Source organism: Panthera onca, chromosome D1, assembly GCF_046562875.1.
Source record: "Panthera onca isolate mPanOnc1 chromosome D1, mPanOnc1 haplotype 2, whole genome shotgun sequence".
Lineage (NCBI taxonomy): Eukaryota > Metazoa > Chordata > Mammalia > Carnivora > Felidae > Panthera > Panthera onca.
Window position 1 is genome coordinate 30,787,786 of NC_138348.1, and position 22,211 is coordinate 30,809,996.

At 38.8% G+C, this 22,211-nt stretch overlaps 2 long non-coding RNA genes across 2 annotated transcripts in view; one reads left to right on the forward strand and one right to left on the reverse strand.

Annotated features, from left to right (window-relative positions):
- Positions 1–8,375, forward strand: part of LOC132661587 (uncharacterized) — a 198,146-nt gene extending 189,771 nt beyond the window's left edge. The window contains exons 4-5 of the long non-coding RNA XR_009602300.3: positions 4,914–5,050; positions 5,744–8,375. This is a non-coding gene — a long non-coding RNA (uncharacterized LOC132661587). The remainder of the gene's footprint in view (positions 1–4,913; positions 5,051–5,743) is intronic.
- A 6,419-nt stretch (positions 8,376–14,794) lies between these two features.
- Positions 14,795–22,211, reverse strand: part of LOC132661586 (uncharacterized) — a 69,645-nt gene continuing 62,228 nt past the window's right edge. Inside the window, exon 6 of the long non-coding RNA XR_013550167.1 lies at positions 14,795–14,888. This is a non-coding gene — a long non-coding RNA (uncharacterized LOC132661586). The remainder of the gene's footprint in view (positions 14,889–22,211) is intronic.

The window sequence follows — 22,211 nt, forward strand, 5'->3', positions numbered from 1 at the left end:
GGAGAGGAAAAGGGGAGTAAAATAAAAGAGCAGAGTCAAGGCAAAGTAATTAGGTAAGTAGTAGAATATTGCCATTTCTAGAATTAGACAATTTAGGTTATAAAATTAATTAATTGATCAATCAAGTATTTTGTGTCTACTACGTATCAGGCATAGAGCAGAGCACTGGAGATAAAAAGGTGGTTAAGACATAGTTCCTTTATCTAAGAGCTGTATGTTTATCACAAGGAAATAAATATGTGGAAACAAACTAAACTTTATGAGTTAGCCTCCTGGTCCTGGCTTCTCTCTGCTCCCTGCCCATTCTTACCCTGGGAGTATGGGTGACTTTTTGATCTGGAATTGCTTGTGTGTGGCTGAGTCCCTACTGGGATCTTCTCGGTGTCTGTCTGCCTGGAAAGAGCATGCATTCTGGTATGCTGTCTGGGCCAGGTTTAGTGGGATAGATCCTGCCCCTGAGAACTAGGCATGTCATTTCCCATCACTGTCTGTGACTAGCTGCATAAGGTGACTTTTTAGGTACAGTATTAATAAGACCATTTTTGCCACACATAAGCCATGTGTTCCTATCCAATTTTAAATAGCAATGAAGCTAACATTTTAGTTACCATCTGTACCCCTATTCCTAACTTTCAATTATATCTGAACTCACAGGGGCCTATTTTTTGGACATCCTCAAGCCTCAACAGCTTACATAATGCTCCTGGGATTTTAGTGAACCCCAGAAGTCCCTCATCTCCACCATTATAAAAATGGGCTGAGGAGATTGATTCAACCCCGGCCCAGCAATATCCTCACTGCCAAGGAGAAGCAAGTAATAGTTTATGATTCATGGACTGATTGGCAATCACTATCAGGATTACCAGAAATTCATCTGGAATGTTTTGTAAAGCTTAAAAAAAACATTTAGCATGTGTTTCACTGTTTTTAGTAGCTTGTCAACACCCTAGAAACTGAGTTTCTAGTTAACAAAACCCTGAGTATGAGTGTGCACTGAATTAGGGTAACACCCAGAGAGTGCATACTTGGTACATTGTAGAGGAGGGAAGCGCTGTCATAGCTTTTCTCACTGACCTGTCTTCTCTTTGTAAGCTCATTTGTCACTCAAGAAACATTTGGGGCATCATAATCATGGAGAAGTCCTCCCTGCTCCCCTATTGTTATTCCACAACACTCTGCGATATAATGCTATGGCATAGGGTCCTGAGTGTGTGTTATCTTGTCTACATTACCAGAGGGTAAACTCTCATAGGGCAGAAATTGTGGCATGTCCACCTTGGTGTTGGCCCTCAAGATGTAATTATAGAAAGGAAGAAACATGCTAATTTAGTTTGAAGCATCTTCAACCGGGATGGAAGTAGGTATCCAAAAGAGATAGGAGCAGAAGAGATAACCAGAGCTTTGGAAAATGGACATCAAATGACAGAGGATAAAATGTATGGGTATGTGTGGGGGACAGAATCAGAATTTAATTCATTTTCTTCACCAGTTCAGGTCTGGCATTTGCTGAGTACAATATGTAGAATGAGAACACTGTGGCCAGTATGAACAAGCTAATTCCAGTAACAGTAGTGTTAGTTGTGATGAATCCACATGACTAAATGTACCAAACAAGAACCTCCAAGAACAGTAGGTATAGGTTTGGGCATGGGTATATGGCTATGGGATGTAAGAACTTGAAAAAGCTTTGGAGTGTAGGATGGTGTTAAAAAAGAAAGAAAGAATGAAAGAATGAGAGAAAGAAAGAAAGAAAGAAAGAAAGAAAGAAAGAAAGAAAGAAAAAGAAAACAAAAAAACCAGCTCAAGATGGAGTAATTTGCCTCTCAAGACAGCAAACCAAGATTTAATTACAATTTCAACCTACCCCAGTAATGTGGCCTTTTAAAAGTCACTCTGAAATTTCCTGATCTGTGATAGTGAGGTCATCTGTGTGATAAATAAACAAACCAACCAACCAACAAACAAAAACCTCTGTCATGTCCTTCCCCTCCAAAAGGAGATGTCCTGGCCTGAACCACCCTTTTATTTTCTCTTGCTAATTAATAGCTTCCTTGCCCCGCTGTCCTGCCTATAAAAACTTTCCGTTTTGTACAACTCCTCAAAACACCTCTGTAAGCTCATTCATTATTTTTGCTGAATGGGATGCTACCTGATCATGATTGCTTAATAAACCAATTAGATCTTCAAATTTATTGGATTGAATTTTGTTGTTTTTTTTTTTTTAACAATGGATACCAGACCTATAAAGAGGGATGAAAAACTTAGGCTTTCTTAGCATGAAGAAAAACAGGAGTGGGTGGTAACAATGACTCTAAAATACATGAAGATTTATTCTGTGGGGCTGTACAATCCACAAGGTATATGTGGCTTGATATGTTACTCTACAAACACTCTCAACATTTACCCTTGAGAGGGTTTAAGTGAAGTATTTTCACATCTATTTTGTAATACACATTATTGACTGAGTTAAAGAAGGGAATGGAAACTTGTGGTATATGGAACTTGATTTTGTGTGGAACAGTTGAAATGACTGGCTGACTTAGTTGATTACAAAAGGGCATAATTTAGCTTGGGTGCTGAGCTACTGTGACCCAGGTAGATAGTAAATGGTTGATGCAGGTGATATGAAGGATTGAGTGATTATGAGAACTTTAAGGAAAAAAACAATTACCCAGTGTAAAAAGAGAAAAATAAATGGAAAATGAAAAATAAAAACAGTGAAAACAAAAAATTAAATACCACCCACAAGGTAGTATTGTTAACATGCAAAGGACAACATAGTCTAGAAACTAAATTCTTAATGATTATCAATGACTGCTTATGAGGTCATAGAAACTATAGGCTTATAAAACCTTCACATCTTAAGAATTATTTCCCTCAAACAAATCGATAATCTCAGCAACTCCAAAATCCAATTATCAGAAAGTTGAGCCAATTTTATTCCCTTTGGCCTTGAGCAGTCACTGTTTCTTTGAGTGTGTATTGTTGAGGCCTTTCTTCATCCCTCTGACAATGCTCCCTCATCATTGTCTCAGCCTGTTCCTTAACAATGGTCATTTATTGAGTGTACAACATATAGGCCTACGCTAAGTACTTGTGCTCATCAGTTTGTTAGTCTCCATATTGTGCTATTGTTCGTGCATTTTACAGATTAGGAAAGTGAAGCTCAGAGAAGCTAAGAATTCATCCAACGAGAAGAAATTATCAAGGAGCTAAGCTGGATTCAAGCCTAAATCTATTTGACTCAGGATCTGTATTTCTAAAACATAAAATTATGCCCCTCCCATACTTGGTCTCATGCCAGCACTTACGGACTGCTTTCACTCTACCACAGCTAGATTCTGGAGGAAGCCAAAGGAGATGGACAGCCACTGATAGTGTCTGTTGCACTAAGCGTCCGGGCAAGCACTTGGCATTATCTGAGTTTTAATGTCTTGCCAATCCGTTGGCTATAAAACAATATCTTATGGTGGTTTTATTCTCATTTCTCTGATTACTAATGAAGCTGACCCCTCTGGATACATCTGTTGCCCATTATTTGTGTTTCATGTGAAATGCCCATTTTTATCTTTGGCCCATGTTTTATTAGATGTTTTAAAATTTTTTCTTACTTATTTTTAGGACTTCTTTGTTCATTCTTAATATGTGGCAGAAAAAAACGAGCTGTTGATCAAACCTATTTTTCTTCCACAATGGGCATACAGCTACAGCTATATGGGCATACAGCTATTCCCATCCTCCTTCTCAGTTAGATGAGGTTGTGCCTGACTTGTGATGAATAGAATGTAGGAAGAAGCAAGGCATATCAGTTGTCAAGCCTGTCCTAGAAAAGCCTTCCTTGTGATCTGCTATTCTTTGTCTTCCTCTGTCTTCCAGTTAGGCACTGATGACCAGGTAGATCTTAGAAGCCAAGTATTGAAGATAGCAGAGCCTTCCACAGCCTGGGGTTCCTGAATGACTGAGTTAAAGGAAACCTTCCCAAGCACAGACAAGAGTTTACATGAGCAAGAAATTAACTGCTTTTCTGTGATTCTACCTTGATTTCAAGATTTACCAGTTAAAGTAGTAGCTGATCTTCATAGAGGATGCTGACCTTTTTCAAATTACATAAGGTGCAGATATCCTGGATTGGAACATATGGTTTATGCATATGGCAAAAATGGTCTCATTAATATTGCAACTAAAAAGTCACTTTATCTACTTCGTCATGGACAGAGCTGGAAGACTATAGGCCTGGTTCATAGGAGCAAGACATACCCCAATACATCTATTCATGGCCCAGAGGGCAGATCAAAATACAGTTGACTTTTGATCAGTTTGGGGGTTAGGGGACCCAACCCTCCACGCAGTAGAAAATCTGCATGTAGCTTTTGACTCTTCAAAAACTTTTATAGCCTAATGTTGACTGGAAGCTTTACCAATAACATAAACAGCTAACACATATTTTGTATGTTATATGTACAATAAACATAAGATATTGTAAGATATTGTAATATCTTACAATAAAATAAGCTAGGTAAAAGAAAATGTTAAGAAAATCATAAGGAAGATAAAATACATTTACAGTAGTGTACTGTATTTATTGAAAAGAATTTGTGTGGGGCGCCTGGGTGGCTCAGTCGGTTAAGCGGCCGACTTCTGCTCAGGTCATGATCTCACGGTCCGTGGGTTCGAGCCCCGCGTCGGGCTCTGTGCTGACAGCTCAGAGCCTGGAGCCTACTTCCGATTCTGTGTCTCCCTCTCTCTGACCCTTCCCCACACATGCTCTGTCTCTCTCTGTCTCAAAAATAAATAAATGTTAAAAAAAATAAAAAATAAAAAAAATAATAAAAAAATAAAAGAATTTGTGTGTAAGTGCACTTTGCTGTTCAAACTCATGTTGTTCAAGGGTCAACTATATGTGTTTTTTCTAGACAGACAATACCAAGAAGATCCTAGAAGAGGCTAAGCCACATAAGATGCATTTCCAAACTGCAAAGTCACTCTTTTCAGGAGAAGAGTGGGCAGTGGGCAGAGAAAAGCCAGGACCAGGAGACTAATTCTGATAGAGGTACGTCTAAAAACATTTAAAGATCAATACAGATAGAAAAGTAAAAACATTTTTTTTTTTTAGAACAGGGCATTATTAGGCTAAGATCATTAATGACAATAGTAGTTAGGAGTGTGGTCTTTGAAGTCACACATAACTGGATTCAAATCTGAATTTTGTCAGTTACTATTTGTGTGACCTTGGAAAGATTACTTGCTTTATTTCAGCCTCTGTTTCCACATCTGTAAAGTGAGAGTGACGTGGTATGTACATTGTTACAATTGTTTCAAGACTCAAATGAGGTTTAAAAAGTACAGGACACTTAGCACAGTATCTATACATGGTAGGAACTTCATGAATGGTGGCTATTATTATTTTCAGTTGTAGGTCAGTTCAAATGAGATAATACATGTGAAAAATATTTTGCAAATGAAAATACTCTGGCTATATGCTCTTGGAACACTTTTTCCTGCCTCCATAAAAAGCACTTTTGACTCTTTCACAATCTGGTTGTTAGATTAGTCTTGCCTTACCAGCTGGTGGGCCTAGGACTCTGATGCAGACTGTGGTTCAAGAGGAGGGAGCAGGTATAAGTTGGACTCTGCTACATGTCAGGGCCCACAAGGACCATTGAGGACATCCAGGAGATAGTAGAAGAGAGGGGCAAAAATAGGTACTAGAATTAATAAGACTATATAATTGGTTACATTCCAGAATGTGTTGGTGTTGCCTTTGGAATAGGCCAATGAAAGCATGTGAAGATTTTTGAGGCATCAGTGAAAAGAGCTTGGATCCCTAATTTTGGGCATGGACAGAAAGGGAACCCTACCACACACCTTTGTCTACTCGTTTTCCTCTAACACCACACATTCAAATATAGATGTCTAGTGTCCAGCCAGGACCTGAATGGGGACCATCATTATAAATATTCTTTATTCTAACCCTAGCATCTAGCCCAGTACCAAGAAATGGTGAATCAATAGTATATGCTAAATCAGTACATTAATTTAAACATCAAAGACATTATGTGTTCACTTTGGTTGGACCCCTTGTTTCTTAGATATTCCTAGGGCAATCCTGAATGGCAAGAGCAGAGGCAATAGAGGAAAGCAAGGGACCACAGGGTTTTGTCACTTCAACCATCAAAACGAGAGAGATGCATGCCATAGTGAGAAAAAGAGCTATTCTAAAATAGAACTGGCTCTCATACAAGAGAGTGAGCTGTGGGCAGGGTAGAAGGGAGGTGGAGGTGGAGGCAGGGTGGCATCAAGCAGAAGCTGCATGACCATGAGTTGCATTGAGGACAGTGCAATAGAGGGATGCCTGCACAGAGTCAGAGCTGGACTGTATCACCATCCCCACCCCTGGCTGAAGCAGAATTAACTGTGGATGAGATTTTCTAAAAAAAAACTCCTAGGCCCTCTACTTAGAAATTTTGATTTTTTTTGAAGAAAAAAAATATTTTTTTCTTATTATTTTGAGAGAGAGAGAAAGTGTGAGTCAGGGAGGGACAAAGAGAGAGGGAGGGAGGGAGAATCCCAAGCAGGCTCTGTGCTGTCAGCGCTCTATCTCACCAACCCTGAGATCATGACCTGAGCTGAAGTCCAACGCTTAACCAACTGAGCCACCCAGATGCCCCAGAAACTTTGATTTAATACATTTGAATTGTATCTAAACATCTTTGAGTTTTAATTAACATACAAAAAGTGCACCCATTAAAGTGCAAAGGTTGATAAGTTTTAACATACATGCATGCACATACCTATCATAATCAAGACAGAACATTTACATAACTCCCAAAATTTCCCTTAGATTCTTTGTGGTCAGTTGTCCCCTTCCCAATTCCAGGCCTCCAGTGATCTGCTTTTTGTCACTACAAATGAGTTTGCCTGGTCTAGATTTGATATGTGGCATCTATAGGATGAACTGTTTTTTTTTTTAATGTTTATTTTTTCGAAAGAAAGAGGGAGGGACAGAGTGCAAGTGGGGCAGGGGCAGAGAGAGAGAGAGAGGGAGTCACAGAATCTGAAGCAGGCTCCAGGCTCTGAGCTGTCAGCACAGAGCCTGACACAGGGCTCGAACCCACGAGAGATCATGCCCTGAGCCGAAGTCAGATGCTCAACCGGCTGAGCTACCCAAGTGCCTCTATAGTATGAACTCTTACGTGTCTGGCATCTTTCCTTCAGCACAATGTTTTTGAGGTTCATTCATATTTCCAGGTGTATCAGTAGTTTGTTCTTTTTTTTGCTGTGTAATATTCTATTACATAGATATTCCACAATTTATTTATGCATTAATTCATTGATAGGTATATGTGTTGTTTTGAATTTTTGCCTGTGATGAATAATATTGCCATTAACATTTCTATGCATGTCTTTGTGTGGATCTTTTCATTTCACTTGGTGAAAACCTGGGAGTAGAATTGTTACATTGTATAGTAATATCTATATAGCTTTAAAAAACTATAAGATTGTTTCCCAAAGTAGTTGTATCAGTTACAATTCCTGCCAATAATATGTGGCAATTCCAGTTGCTCTACATTCTTGCCAACACATGGCCTTGTCATTCTTTCTAATTTTATCTATTTAATTAAGTATGTAGTAGAATCTTATTGTGGTTTTAATTTTTGTTTTTCTTATGACTAATTATGTTGAACATCTTTTTGTGTGCCTGTTAGCCATTTGCATATCCATTTTTCTGATGTGTCTTTCAATCTTTTGCCCAATTTTTTTATTGAATTATCTTCTTGTTAAGTTTTAAAAGTCCTTCGTATATTCTGGGTACAAATCCTTTGTCAGAGGTAAGTATTAGAAAATTTTATCCCTGTCACTGTCTTCCCTTTAAAATGTTCTTAATAGTGTTTATTATAGGCTGAATCAAATACACCCAAAATTTACATGTTGAAGTGTACTCCAAGTGCCTCAGAATGTGACAATATTTAGAGATAGGGTCTTTAAAGAAGTGATTAAATTAAAATGCAACAATTAGGGTAGATCCTATTCCAATTTGACTGGTGTCTGTACAAAAAGAGGAAATTTGGACATACATGGAGACACCTAGAAGGCACGGATACAGAGGGAAGACCATGTGAGGACACCCCAAGAAGGCAGCCATCTGCAAGCCAAGGAGAGAGGTCTCAGAAGAAATCAAAACTACTGACACCTTGATCTTGGCCTTCTAGCCTCGAGAACGGTGGGAAATAAACTTCTGTTTTTTAAGCCACCCGGTCTGTGGTATTTTGTTATGGCAGTCATAGCAAACTAACATAGTATCTTTCAAAGAATACATGTTTTCAATTTTGATGAAGTCCAGTTTATTATTTTCTTTTTATATGATTTGTGTTTGTTGTGCTCTACCTGTGAAATCTTTTTAAACCTCAAATTTGTAAAGATTTTCTCTTGTGTTATTTTCTAAAACTTTTAGTTTTAGCTTCCACCTTTTAGTTTCATTATCTATTGAGAATTAATTTTTGTATATGGTGTGAGGTAAAGGTGGAGTTTATTTTCTGTTTCAAGTGGATATTCAGTTGTTCTAGCACCATTTGTTGCAAAGACTACCTTTTCCCTATCCAATTACTTTGGAAATCAAGAGACCATACATGTGTGGGACTTCTTGGCTCTCTATTCTGTTCCATTGGTCTTTAACCAAGGGAGTGTTTTTTAATAAGCTTCATAAGAGATCCTAATGCACAGCCGCATTTTGAAACCTCTAGGATGGATGATCTCTAAGAAACCTAACTCTTTAATTCTATGAGAGCTCACTCAACAAGTAACTGCCTCTGAGTCAACACTAAAAAGGCAGGAACTGATAAAATAGATGACCTCCAAGAATCTTAAAGTATTTGTCCTCTCCCTTGGCACTTAAAGTGACTCTGGACTCAAAGCAGGTATTGATTAAAAGAGATTCTCATATAGGCATTGGGGAGGACACTTGTTGGGATAAGCACTCGTTGTTGTATGGAAACCAATTTATCAATAAATTATATTAAAAACAAAGAGAGAGATTCTCATGTTAAGAACTGTTGTCCAATGGTGAAAATCAAATTGGGAGCACTTTTTTTTTTTTTTTTAATGTCTATTTAGTTTTGAGGGAGAGAGAAAGACAGAGTGTGGGTGGGGGAGGGTCAGAGACAGAGGGAGACACAGAATCCAAAGCAGGCTTTAGGCTCTGAGCTGTCAGCACAGAGCCTGACACAGGGCTCAAACCCACAAACTCATGAGATCATGACCTGAGCCGAAGTGGGTTGCTTAACTGACCGAGCCACCCAGGCGCCCCAAGGGAGCACTCTTTTTTAGAAGCATCTGCTAAATGGCATAAGCGTTCATTCACAAGCATCTGTTAATTGTGGTATGTTGATACAAGCTAAAATGGATATTATTTAGACACAGAAAGATTTTATTCCACTTAATATAAGAGGAGGAGCAAAACAAGTCCTGGAGATAGAGGCAGATCAACAGAAAGTAGGAGAAATCCTAGCTCAATGTCTACCATAGACTATAGTTTTAATGGATCCAGTATCCCCAGCATGTAGATAGTATCCAACACATATTTGATGCTGGCTGGTTAAATGAATGTGCTAAGAAAACAAAGGAAAGGGGGTTAGAAAATTTATAATAGGATCAGAGTAATAAGGTATCCAGTCAATAATACAAATATATAAAGAAAGGGTAGCAATTTAATGACGTAGTTAAGAGCAGAATCATTAGAGTCTGAAGATTCTAGGTTCAAATCCTGACCATTTAACAACACTGACCTTGAAAAAGGTATTTAATTTCTCTAAGCATTAGTTTCTTCAGTGAACATTAGGATAATGGGCATTTTTTGTTGTGAACACGAAACGAGCTAAGAATTATTTCTTTGTTTTTATTTGTAGCTATAAATTCCACCCGTTAAGTATAAGGATTGTGTTCATGACCTTATTTTAGAGCATCAAAAAATGCTGGGCACTTATTTCATAAATATTTGATAAATGAGTTACAAGATATGAAATACTTAATACTGTGTTTTGCATGTAATAAGCCCATAGTTAATAATAGCCCATGGTTATTTTTCTTTTCATTGCATTGCAGGAAGGCCAATATTACAGTCAGCTAATTCCCCATTGGTGACAGAAGCTATCTGTTATAAAAACAAACAATCCAATTAGGACTGTGGCAGTTAATGTAGGTACAATTCATTAATGGTCCACCTCTTGATGGATATTTATAGGGTCACCAGCTTGAACTGTGTCATATGCAATTTTCATGCTGATATTTGAAATGGTCAATTATTGGTTCAAATGACATTTCTTTCAACAGGACATATTTCCATGGATGGCTGAACACTGATGAACACATTCCAAATAGAATTAGCACCACATCTTGTTTGTCTCCATTGTGGAATGTACATGAAGAGAGATATCAAAGTCTCTTCCCTAATGTACGTGTGGGCTCTAGTTTCCACAGTCATTAACAAAATTTAGAGCAAGCAGCCCATTCGGAAAGGCTAAATGGGAAGAAGCCTGCCTGTGAATAATAGCTGGTGGATTCTGAAGCCTCAACTGCTTTGCAATCTCGGCTCTCACTTTGTAATTATTTATTAGCCCTTAAATAATCAGATCGGAGGTAGAGAGCTCAGAGGCTTGGTAAATTCACATTACTCTTACCTAAAGTCACAAAACAGAATGTTTTCAGTGTGAATGTTTTCTTTGACAAGGTTGCACAAACATATTTTCAGTGAAATCAAAATATTTACATTCCATTCATTTTTTGTAAGTTAAACATTTGAGGATCTGCAATCCAAGGAGGGCCAAATGTTAAGCTCCATTATTCTAACAATTTATGGTGCATAGCATTTGCTGACACATACAATGGTTTTAAAGGAGTGGGCCTGCCTCACTGGTTAAGTGGGGTTGGGTAAAACAGACCCTGAATGCTGGTTGAATAGACCCAAATGCTATGATTTGAGGGCTAGCAGAAGAACTTGGTAAAAATCTCAACCTGTTCTCTTCCCTTTCCCTTCTATACTCTTCTCAGTTTGGCTAAAGCACAAGAAATTCCTACCTTTATGTACACCTTGGCTTCAAACCTTTGAAATCTCCTACTGAAATACAGATATATTTTCTTAAAGAAGCTGGTATTTTTAAAATCACCAATTAATTATCCAATCAAGGATAACACAATTTAGTTTTTTTTTTTTTTTAAAGGCATAGGCTTTGGGGTGCCTGGGTGGCTCAGTTGGTTGGGTGTCCGAGTTTGGCTCAGGTCATGATTTTGCAGTTTGTGAGTTCGAGCTCTGCGTGGGGCTCTGTGCTGACAGCTCAGAGCCTGGAGCCTGCTTAGATTCTGTGTCTCATTCTCTCCCTGCCCCTCCCCAACTTGCGCTCTGTCTTTGTCTCTCAAAAATAAATAAATGTAAAAAAAAATTTTTGTTTTGAAATTTATTGTCAAATTGGTTTCCATACAACATCCAGTGCTCATCCCAAAAGGTGCCCTCCTCAATACCCATCACCCACCCTCCCCTCCCTCCCACCTCCCATCAACCCTCAGTTTGTTCTCAGTTTTTAAGAGTCTCTTTCTTATGCTTTGGCTCTCACCCACTCTAACCTCTTTTTTTTTTTTTTTTCCTTCCCCTCCCCCATGGGTTTCTGTTAAGTTTCTCAGGATCCACATAAGAATGAAAACATATGGTATCTGTCTTTCTCTGTATGGCTTAGTTCACTTAACATCACACTCTCCAGTTCCATCCACATTGCTACAAAGGGCCATATTTCATTCTTTCTCATTGCCACGTAGTACTCCATTGTGTATATAAAGCACAATTTTTTTGTCCATTCATCAGTTGATGGACATTTAAGGCTCTTTCCATAATTTGGCTATTGTTGAAAGTGCTGCTATAAACATTGGGGTACAAGTGCCCCTATGCATCAGTACTCCTGTATCCCTTGGGTAAATTCCTAGCAGTGCTACTGCTGGGTCATAGGGTAGGTCTATTTTTAATTTTCTGAGGAACCTCCACACTGGTTTCCAGAGTGGCTGCACCAATTTGCATTCCCACCAACAGTACAAGAGAGTTCCCGTTCCTCCACATCCTCTCCAGCATCTATAGTCTCCTGACTTGTTCATTTTGGCCACTCTGACTGGTGTGAGGTGCTATCTGAGTGTGGCTTTGATTTGTATTTCCCTGATGAGAAGCGACATTGAGCATCTTTTCATGTGCCTGTTGGCCTTCCTGTTGTCTTCTTTAGAGAAGTGTCTGTTCATGTTTCCTGCCCATTTCTTCACTGGATTATTTGTTTTTCGGGTGTGGAGTTTGGTGAGTTCTTTATAGATTTTGGATACTAGCCCTTTGTCCGATATGTCATTTGCAAGTATCTTTTCCCATTCCATTGGTTGCCTTTTAGTTTTGTTGGCTGTTTCCTTTGCTGTGCAGAAGTTTTTATCTTCATGAGGTCCCAGTAGTGCATTTTTGCTTTTAATTCCCTTGCCTTTGGGAATGTGTCAAGTAAGAAATTGCTAAAAAAAATTTTTTTTAAAAAGCCATAGGCTTTGAAATCAGAAATACGATCTGAGTTCAGATCCTAATTTTGCTATTTTCAAACTGGGCACATTATCAAAATACTCACAGTTTGTACTGATAAAAATACTAAAATTGAACTATTCCTGACAAGAGAAAACTTAAGTCTTTACTGAATAATCCAAGATCCTTTTGATTACTAATTCCAAAATCTGTTCATGCCTTATACCAGGGAAAGTGTGTGAGTCTTGAAAAATCTGAAATGTTAACTTCAGTAACCCCTTAAAGGATTGTGTTCCTGAACTTGTGTTTTTATGTTATACTCTTGGTTTTTGTAGGATGCTACATACTAAAGCTAGCTCTTAGACTGGCTTGGGAAAATGCTATCTGCCATGTTATTTCCTGTCTCCTATAAGAGGAATCCACATTAAAAAAGTCTTTCAAAATCCAACACAAGACATACTTTGTTTCTTCTAAGGAAGAGGTATGCTTACATTTTCCTAATGTTGAAAAAATACACACTTTTGCTTTCCATTTGACTGTGACAGAGACAAAGTTAAAGTCCAATTCTATCTATTGAATAAGTCCTTTATGGCCAATATATTTGTGTTCCTACTTTGTCTTAACATTTCTCCTCTTATTTTTACTGTTTACCTGCATCCAACTATCTCTATTGTATAGTTATTGTATTTTTGAATTTTCGTTATGAGCTTCGTTAAATTCTTTATGAGATGAGGCCGGCAATAAATAAATAAATAAATAAATAAATAACAAATATAGTAAATGATTAGATCTCATACTGTTTATTACAATAAAAAAGAAAGGAATCTTGTAAAACTTAAAGGAAATGGTAGACCAGGCTGTCAATCAAGGTGTATTAGTTATCTATTGCTGTGTAACAAACCATTGCAACACCTAGTGGCTTAAATTTAAAACCACGTGAAAAAGAAATAGCCATTTCTTGCATTAGCCAAGCCTTCTTGCAGTGACATGGTGGATCAGTTAAGACCTTATAGTCCATGACCTCCCTCATGTGACTGGTAATCGTCAGGCTGGTTGGTCTAGTAGGCCTCAGCTTGGTGACTTGCCTATACTTGATCTCTTATCCTCCAGTGAACTAGCTTGGGCTTCTTTAGAGGATGTCTCAGGGAAGTAAGAGAGGATAAGTGACTTTGAACAAGCAGTTTTCTTGTCTCTGTCTATGTCACATTTGCTAATGTCTCTTCAGCCACAGCAAATTTCATAGCCATTCTTAGTTTTAAGGAGTAGAGAAATAAATTCCAACTTCTTTATGGGAGGAATGGCAAAATCAACTGCAAAGGGACATGAATACAGAGAAGAAAATAATTTGTAGCCAGTTGCAATCTACAAGACAAAGTAAAGATAAAATAAAGACAATAGATCTTTAATGAAGAACATAAGGGATTGCTTCCATATCTTGGCTATTGTAAAAAATGGTTCAATACACATCGGGGTGCATATGTCTCTTCAAATTAATGTTTTTGTTTTCTTTGGGTAAGTACCCAGTAGTGGAGTTACTAGATCATATGGTAATTCTATTTTTAATTAAAAAAAATTTTTTTAATGTTTGTTTATTTCTGAGACAGAGAGTATGAGTGGGGAAGGGGCAGAGAGAGAGGGAGACACAGAATCAGAAGCAGGCTCCAGGCTCTGAGCTGTCAGCACAGAGCCTGACGTGGGGCTCGAACTCACAAACCATGAGATAATGACCTGAGCTGAAGTCGGTCGCTCAACCGACTAAGCCCCCCAGGCACCCCTATTTTTAAATTTTTAAGAGGCCTTCATACTGTTTCTCATGATGGCTGTACCAATTTGTATCCCCACCAATAACATACCTTTTTCCTTTTTCTCTGTATTATTTTTCTGTATTATTATTTCTTGTTTTTTTATTTTAGCCATTATCACAGGTGTAAAGTGATATTGCACTGTGGCTTTAATTTGCATTTCCCTGATGACAAGTGATGTTGAGCATCTTTTCACGTGTCCCTTGGCCATCTGATAAAGAAAATGTGGTATATACACAATGGAATATTACTCAGCCATAAAAAAGAATGAAATCTTGCCATTTGCAAAAACATGGATGAACCTAAAAGCTATACTGCTAAATTAAATAAGTCAGGGAGAGACAAATACCATGATTTTATTCATATATGTAACTTAACAGTCAAAACAAATGAACAAAGAAAAAAAGAAACAAAGAAGCATATGCTTAAATACAGAGATCAAACTGGTAGTTGCCAGAGGGGAGGTGGGTGGGTGGATGGGTGAAATAGACAGGGGATTTAGAGCACACTTACCTTGAGGAGCGCTGAGAAATGTATAGAATTGGTGAATCATTGCACACCTGAAAGTAATATAACACTGTATGTTAATTGTACTTGAATTAAAAATATATATATACATAAAAAAGAAAAAGAAAAAAAGGAAGAAATGGGAATCAGTTATTAATGTTTATTGAGCACCTACCATGTACAAGCTATTTGTATTTATAGAGCACTTGGTTTAGGAGAAGGAGTGTTGTTTCAACTACAGAATGTGAGTCAGTGACAGAGGATTTTCCATGACATTGTCTGGGCAGGATTCCATGTATCTGCTTTATAAATTCATGAACTCCAGTTCTCCCTTCTCTGTCTCAAGATAGGTTTTGGCATCTCAGCAATTAAGAGATGCTAGAAGGTTAAATAGTTGGAGTAACAGACTGTGAAGTTCTCAGGATACTACAGATAAGAGGAACCTGTTGATTTGGGGACATTGCAGCTGTGGTTTTGCTTTGTGTATGATTGAAGGATCTGCCAATGTAGGGATGTGGGAAATTAAAATTCACCAAACAGTTTAAGGTCTTATCCCCCTTTGTGCAATAAGGATCAAGGGATTAATAGGATCTCAGAATTGGAAAGAATGTCAAAAGGTCATAGAATCATGTCCTGTTTGTTACCCTGTTTGGTTTTTTGACTGCCACTCAAGTACCTGTTTCTTCCAGGTAGACAGCATGCCCATGGTTGGGCTCTCAGTTCTGGTTCCAGACTCAGCTGTCTCTCCCTTTGAACCTGCATGTACCACTGTTTCAGTCCTTTTTTTTCTTCTCTTCTTCTCTCTTCTTCTCTCTTCTTTTCTCTTCTCTTCTCTTCTCTTCTCTTCTCTTCTCTTCTCTTCTCTTCCCTTCCCTTCCCTTCCCTTCCCTTCCCTTTCCTTTCCTTTCCTTTCCTTTCCTCTCCTTTTCTTATTTTAAAATGTTTATTTTTGAGAGAGAGTGAAAGAGAGAGCAAATGGGGGAGGGGCAGAGAGAGAGGAGGGGACAGAGGTTCCAAAGCGGGCTCTGCACTGATAGCAAAGAGCCTGATTCAGGGCTCGAACTCATGAACCATGATATCGTGACCTGAACCGAAGTCAGATGCTAATTGACTGAGCCACCCAGGCACTCCCTTCCAGACCATTTCTGGGGCTGTCACCCGCCCCAATGGGATATCCAATGGGATAGTCCTGAGGGCTCTGCTGATTAGGTCTTCCTGAATTAGGGAGGAGGATACTATGGAAAGAAGGATAACCTTATCTTCTACTACTTAGAAGGAGAATTTCAGGTTCTGATCCAACAGTTACTGAATGCTTTCTCAGTGCCAGAGACTATGCCAGATGATTCCACATTTCTTCTAATTTAATTTTTTTAATGTTTATGTATTTTTGAGAGAGAGAAAGACAGAGACAGAGACAGAGTGTGAGTAGGGGAGGGGCAGAGAGGGAGAGACACACAGAATCCGAAGCAGGCTCCAGGCTCTGAGGTGTCAGCCCAGAGTCTGAGGTGGGGCTCACACTCACAGGCAGCGAGATAATGTCCTCAGCCGAAGTCGGTCGCTTAACCAACTGAGCCACCCCGGCACCTCTCTTCTAATTTAATCCTAAACACTCTCTGGCCAAGATCAAGTGGAAATTCCAGAGACTAAGCTTGTCACTCTCAGACTGCTATACCAGGAAAAAAAAATACATTAAAAAATCAGTTGTACCCAACACTTCATATTTTAAAACAATTAAAAGTACAACCTTTTTCTCTTCAAATACTTTGGATTCCTTCTTTTGGGGGTGGTGTGGCAAGGTCTTTGCATTCTATCATAGGGTGAAAGGGGAAGATATAAACTGGGTATAAACTGTGATAACTGTGAAGCGGACTTTTTCTAAGGCTGTATTCAGTGTGCATGAACAAAATCTCAACTAGGCTCTTCATTCAGACACAGAAACCTTGATGGATGAATATTCAAAATTCATTGACGAGTTCCATACCCTCTTTCAAAGATAAGTGCCAAGTCCTTCCCTTAATTATACTCTGAACAAAATAAGATATGTAGAAGAAGAGAATGCATTTTGAATTTCTATTCACTCTCATCCCTTCTTCTAATTACACAAAGCATCTTTTATATGGGAAATCCAGAGACAATTTTCTGCTTGAGAATGAGGGCAGACTTTTTTGCAAGTCAATAGCGTAGTCGTTATGTTGTTAGGTAGAGACAAGATGACACAGTATAGCACCACATTTTGTTACTCCATGCCTGAGAAGTTTTAAGTCTCATATCAGCTTCAAAAATTTAAATAGGGAGTTATGTTCATTTAGGTGGATTTCATGGTTACAGGATGTGAGAGGTGTGAGATGCCAACAATGGGGATTTAAGTGGGCCAGAAAATAGAAGACACCTAAGTGTCACAAGTAGAGGCAAGTTTTCTAGAGAGAAATCATCCAATAGAAATACTTCATCTGGTGGATGGAGTAAAAGATCAATGTCTCCTGTAACCATCCATTACTGGTCTGGTAGTGGATGCTCTTAAACACCAGACCAGATTTCTGGGAGTAATAAGCAAAGAGAGGAGTACTCGAGAACAAAATGTTAGAGAATATTGATTAGATCACCTACTGCAAGTAAGAAAGAGATATAAAACAATGAAAATGGCCTGACACAGAAAACCACAGGACAAAAAAATAAAGAGCTTCTTTAGAAGTGTAAGGAATATGAAAGAATTGGGGGGAAATCACTATTACTGTCTGGACAAGGCCCCAGGTATGGCTGTGCACAGTTAAGACCATCGATATTTAGAGAGGGTAAGGAGAAGGAATCCCAAGGTGATGCAAATCACCTTTAACGTGTTAACAAGCAGAAAATGTCAAGCAAAGAGAGAAAACATAGGCAATAAATTGGGAAATGAAGTGGAGAACTGAGACAGGTACTCTAGAGGCTCATAAATGGGCAGTGGAGCAGGCAAAAACCAGGAGAAATCATGTGAGTTTCAAAACAGAATATGGGGAGAGAAGACTATTATAGTAGCTGACAGTTATTGAGTGCTTATTGTGGGCTAATTTCTGTCATAAGCAATATTCCTCATAATTCCTTCAGGTAGGTACAATTATGATCCTCTGTTTATGGTCCAGGAAACTAAGGTGTAGTGAGGGAGGATAAGTAACCTGCCCAAGGTTACATGGCTAGCAGGTGACAGAAGCAAGAGGAGACTGTTTCCATAAACTACCTCTGGGTTTAAGAGTTAGTGATCTGCAATAGGTTCACTTAAATGACACCTAAAGGATTCTATTTTTAGAAGGATCTGATTAATTGCTTTTGAATATGGAATAATGGCCCCGGATATGTTCTGTTTATTGGGTTTTAGTAACACTTGTAAGAGTGTTTGTGAGGCAGAGAACATAGGGTAGAATCAAAAGAGCAATGAGAGAGTTGGGACCTCTAAGGCCAGGGCTCATGGAACCAACATGGCAGTTAGGTTGTTTACTTTTCTCTTCCAGAAGAGGTCAGTTGTGCCCAAATCTCCTTATTCAAAGGGAGCTTGACTGTGCTGTCCTTAGACTTTGGTCAGCATGTACAGATTCTAATTAAGGAGGTTGGAGCTGTTGGGAAGTTGCATTACAAGGAGGTAAGGCAGCCGATTTGGGTTTGTGCAAAGACCAAGCCAACTGGCTGTGTAAAGGGACAAAATCTACCCTTATAGGTAGGAAGTAGGTAGGGATTCAGGAACACAGCCTGCTAAGAGGTGACCAGCTAAAAGACAAAACTCGCATATTTTAAAATTAGAGCTGGATTTGGATTCTGGCTCCACTCTTGATTAGTAAGCTATTTAATTACTTTGAGCCTCAATTTCCATATCTTGAAAACAGGCATAATAATGTCTCTGTTGAAGATATGTCATGAATATTTTGAAAAGAGATGATATATATGAAGCAATCAGTTCCTGATACACACAAGATGCTCAGTAAGCTAGCTGTTATTATTACCAGGTGATGACGATAATGATAATGATGTTGATCATTATGATTCAGAGCTGTGTACCATTCTTAGTGAAAAGCATGGTGCAAACCAGGAATAGAAGTGAGATAGCACTGGAGTAGGGTATGAATAAACCCAGCTGTTCTATTTGGGCATCCATGGAGGGGTTTAGGATGGAGGTCAACCTGAAAGACAGCCCAGTATTCAAATTGTAACCTCTGCACACCCAGCTCAGGGCAACAAATTGAGTCTCCCCTTACATTTCCCTATATCATGCATAGTAAAGCCTCTCCTATGATAATACTAGGTCTAAGTCTCATCAGTTCAGAAACAGACAGGCATGGGTTGCTTGTAGTAGGGCTTCAGCACCCACAGTCAGGCCTTGAGCAGATAGGAACTGAATGATTAGCCCACCCCCTCTCCTGCTGTAAGGCAGCCCCTCTAACATGCTGTCATTTAATAAGTCATGAGGAACAGTATCTCAAGTAGCATCTCCTGTGTGGCATTGTGTTTTAAATAACTCGAAGGACTTGATGAAGCTTGTATGCTGGTCTGAGATATTGCCAGCAGTAGGCTTGTGTATCTTATCACTTCCTTGGTTCACAAACAAGAGGTTCCTCTTAAGGATTAGATGACATTGGCTAACATTGATATACAAAGACAGATTAGTACCAGAGGGACATAGTGGAAGAAAGAGAAGAGAGATAATTTGTATGATGATCTTAGTAAAAATTTGGATAATTAATAATGATAGCAATAGCAATAATAGTATATTTTTTCCAATGCTCAGAAACTGTTGGTGGTGAGATTTACTATCATTTGAAGAACAGCTTATTCTAGTGATGGCTGGTGGCAAAGGAGATGTATATACCAACTTCAGGAGCAGTAAAAGGAAAAATATCTTAGTGGATATAATGGCTAATTTATTTTGAGCACATTTTTCTAGGCACTCGGCTAAGTGCTTTACAGGCCTTATTTATCACAAAAACTCTGAGTAGCTAGTATTATTATCATTCCCTCTTTATAGAAGAATTAGAGGCTTAAAGTCTGAATTAGATAAGGTAATGCTGTAACAGCTAAACCCTGAAATCTCAATGGTTTCTTCCAATAGGATTATACTTGTCATTCATACAAAGTTCAAAATCAGAGAAAGAAGGTGGTGGTGGTGGTGGTGGTGGTGGTGGTCAGGGGTGGGGGCACATCACAGTCATTCAGAGATCTAAGCTAATAGAGGTTTCACTCACCTCAACACCTGGATACTGTGGTCACCTGCACATTGATATGCCAACAGGGATGGGGAAGGAGACAGCTTGGGGAGGCGGTTTACGGGCCAGTACAGAAAGTACACTTTCTTGACCAGAACTCATTCACATGGCCCTTTCCACATTTAATAAAGGATGAAAATGAAGTTGCTGGCTGTGCAACTGCTTCTCAACACACTTCTGCCATATGGAAGAGAAGGATAGAGAGGCATCAGCCAGTCCCACCACAAAGTGGTTCAGTAGATTAACTGATTAATTAGCAAGGGCCAGGGCCAGGATCTAAACACACGTCTGTGTGATAGCAGAGCCTACATTCCTGGTATTCCAGCTGTGCTGGGGTGAGAAGAATTGATACGGAGAGAAGCATGTGTTTTTGTTTTTTGTTTTTAAGTTGCCTTTATTCTCAGCCCAACTTGAGGAGCTCAGAAAGAAACACTTTGCCCTGCTGTCTCTTTCTTAAAAAGATAAAATTGCCTGGATGATGCACTGGTTTTTTTTTTGGTTTTTTTTTTTTGTTTTTGTTTTGTTTTTTTTTGCAGTGACTCACCCAAGATTGCTTTAGTTCAGCAAAATGTATCACATCATGAAATAGAATGACATCTTTGAAGCCAGAGCACAGTACTTCTTGAAGTGACACACAAGAAATGTAAAGTGAGCCTCATTTTCTGAAGAAGCTGAGAAAACAACTTAGAAAAAAGGCAATAACACGAAATTTTTATTAAGACATACCCTGTTCAGTCATTGCTACCCTAATTTTTTGAGGGTCAGTGAATTCTGTGCAAATGTTTTGACTGATTCATGTGACTGCTCTGAGTGAATTTTTTATATATTCCTTTGGTAACTGTGGTATTAGGAGTAGTGACATTAGTAGGAAATAATGAGTGTTTACTCTCAACCAGAATCTTGCCTAATTGCTTCTCATGTATTATCCCATTTACTATTTTATAAACTGTGATAAACTCTACATCAATTAAAGACACTTTATAACATAGTTATTGTTATTATTTAAATTTTTATTTATTAGAGAGAGAGAGAGAGAGAGAGAGAGAGCAGGGGTGGGTTGAAGAGAGAAAATCTTAAGCAGGCTCCACACTCAGTGTGGAGCTGGATGCAGGGCTAGATACCAGAACCCTAGGATCATGACCTGAGCTGAAATCAAGAGTCTGGTGCTCAACCAAGTGAGCCACCTAGACGGCCCAAGCATTGTTATTATTATATCCAGCCTTAAAGGTTAGGAAACTGAGGCCCAATACTGTTAAATCATGTGTTCAAAGTCACAAATTGAGCAATAGAGCCAGGATATGAACCCAGATGTTGTGACTGTAGAGTCTATAGTGTTAGTCACTACTTGTGAGGGCCCCCCTACTGCAGGTAGACGGTACACAATAAGCAAATTGAAGAGGTGGGGAATTGGACCTAACATTAATGGCAAGCCTACATGGTTCTGGGCATTTTATGCATGTAAATAGGTGCCAGGTGTTCTCCATATTCTCATATGATCTTACTGTTTCAACCCTATATCCAATGATTTTCAAAATTTAGACACTCACAAGCTTTCCATCTCAAAGTATAAGCTGAAACCCTTACAGTGGCAACATGGCCCAATACAGCTGGATTCTCTGATCTCTCTGACCCCATCTAGTTCTCTCCCTCACTTCCTTTTCTCTAAACATGCTGACTTCCTTATCATTCCCCAGTCACATCAGGCAAACTTTCCATCAGGGCTTTTCCCCATGCAGTCCCCTCTTTCTGGAATGTTCTTCATACAGGTGTCTACATGGCTAGCTCCCACTCATCTTTTAGTTATTTGTTCAGAATTGCTTTTTCAGAAGTTCAGCTTCTATCCATGATGAAGTAGTTCCTTATGGCAAATCCTACTGGAGACAACAAATAAGACTTAGTACGTTTTAGGAATAGGAAAGTGATCAAAAGCAAGTAGATGCTGAAAAGAGACAATGCTCAAAAGAAGAAAAACATTGACTTTCTAATTTTTAGTAGTTTTCATCTCAAAGAAGGCCTCAGTCTGCCTTGTGTAGGGTAATTAAAACTCTGAAATAAAGCCCATAGTCTTACTGGTTTGAGGCAACCACAATCATTCTGGAACATCCCAGGAAAAACAACATCAACAATGGTGCCACACTGGGCTGCCCA